We start from the raw sequence: 1,749 nt of genomic DNA on the forward strand, positions 1-1,749 counted from the left end.
TTGTTGTGTTGACCAAATATTCGTTCGTGATAGGATTAAAATCCTTCCTGACACATGCAATGGCTTGGCCATAGAATCCGTGATTAGGAAGAATAGCTGGCAAGCATTGTTCCGGCTCTGAGACCAATCTTGTAAAAGAGCTTGATGTTGGGAGTCAGACTCTTGGGAAAAAGATATGTAAGTACAGACCTCCAGCTTGGATATTCTGGATTTATGGCTTCTTTCTTGGCACATCATGAATTTTAGCATCTATTTTTACTTTACTGAGCTAGCTTTTGAGAAAAGTCAGACTGGCGAGTGGGAAATATTTGAATGGTTTTTTTTAAAGAGTTTGCAATCTTCAACAAGGCTCTTCACTGGTTAAATTTCCTTACCAAAGAAGAGACTAGAGAATTGTGGTACAATTTCTAATTGGTTCATGTTTTTTTTTAAGTCTTGCTTTATAATTCGGTACAATTTTGCCAAACGGTAGATTTTTAACACTCCTAGGGAGCTTTGGACAGGTAAACCTTTCGCGGAAATCAGACAAACTACAAAAAAAGAAGCATTGACTACCTGCAAATTGACGATGCTAAGGAACTCATTAGCTATCAATGGATGTCTCTATTTTTCGCCGAATAACCGTCTCATTCAAAGTTGTGTGATTATGACCAAAATCAAAATCTTGTACACCGGCGGCAAGATTCAGTACAGATTTTTATATACATATCAGTCAATTCATGTGTATGAAGTTGCCCAATAGAACTCTCGTTGCTTTTCATAGATTTTTCTTATCCTTGAAAACTTGAAGAAATGACGTACTATATTAGTTACCAGTTTTTTCATCAGCTGTTAGACACTATACGTCATCTATCTATTGTACTGTAATTTCCGTATTCCAATCGCGATTCCAATCAATGGTTCCAAGTTAAACAGAAGTATATATTTTTAGAGTTTCAGCTTGCTGGACTTTTTTCTTCCGAAAGTAATGTCGGCTGAAAACAATAATGGTATTATTAATGAGCAATAATTCTGAGAAATTTTTCTAGTCTGGATGGTTAAGGTGAAATTTTTACAGTTAAAGGGACGAAGAACACGGAAGAAGAAACGAAGAACACGGAAGAAGAAACGAAGAACACGGAAGAAGAAACAGCTACAGCAACTGATAAATCTGATGATGCTAATAAGAGTGATGGAATCTGATTATTTCAAATGCAGTATTATTTTTGCTGAGAAAAGTCAGCGCAGAGGAGGGAGTTTTTTTTTTACCAAAAAATGACCATTTTAAGTGAAAATTATTCACATGTCACATGAAATATGGTGTGCAATGTAATGATATTGCATCTACATGGTGACAAGTTTAAAGCAATTTGAGTATATCCTTCTACCATAGCTTCAAATATTAGTTTGTGCATGGTCAAAAGCTGGTGACTAAGCATGATAATTATGTTTCTTCACAATTGTAAGGATCTATTTTGCTAAGACAATAAATTAATGTAAGATAAGTTGCATTGGAAGAGATGAGTTTGGAGAATGTCATCAATTTTGATACTATTATTATTTTTTAGACTTCTTATAGAATTCAATTCTCCATGTTTCAAATCTCACTGTTTTAAAGCCCATATACCTTGTTCTCTCTCCAATATTATATTTCATCTATTCTTTAGTTTCTTTATAACTGTTTCAAATATTCTGAATTCTTATTTTACTTTCCATGCTTCACTTTGCTTTAGATAGTCCAGACTTTCTTAGAGCTATGCTCGCCGATTG

The 1,749-nt window shown here is 34.4% G+C and overlaps 1 long non-coding RNA gene across 1 annotated transcript; it reads left to right on the top strand.

Annotated features, from left to right (window-relative positions):
• The first annotated feature begins 747 nt into the window (after positions 1 to 747).
• On the top strand, positions 748 to 1,496 carry LOC124442211. Its single transcript, XR_006947181.1, has 2 exons — positions 748 to 989; positions 1,058 to 1,496. It is a non-coding gene; the product is annotated as an uncharacterized LOC124442211 (long non-coding RNA).
• The last annotated feature ends 253 nt before the right edge of the window (positions 1,497 to 1,749 follow it).

This window comes from Xenia sp. Carnegie-2017, unplaced genomic scaffold, assembly GCF_021976095.1.
Source record: "Xenia sp. Carnegie-2017 unplaced genomic scaffold, XeniaSp_v1 HiC_scaffold_20, whole genome shotgun sequence".
NCBI classification, from domain to species: domain Eukaryota; kingdom Metazoa; phylum Cnidaria; class Anthozoa; order Malacalcyonacea; family Xeniidae; genus Xenia; species Xenia sp. Carnegie-2017.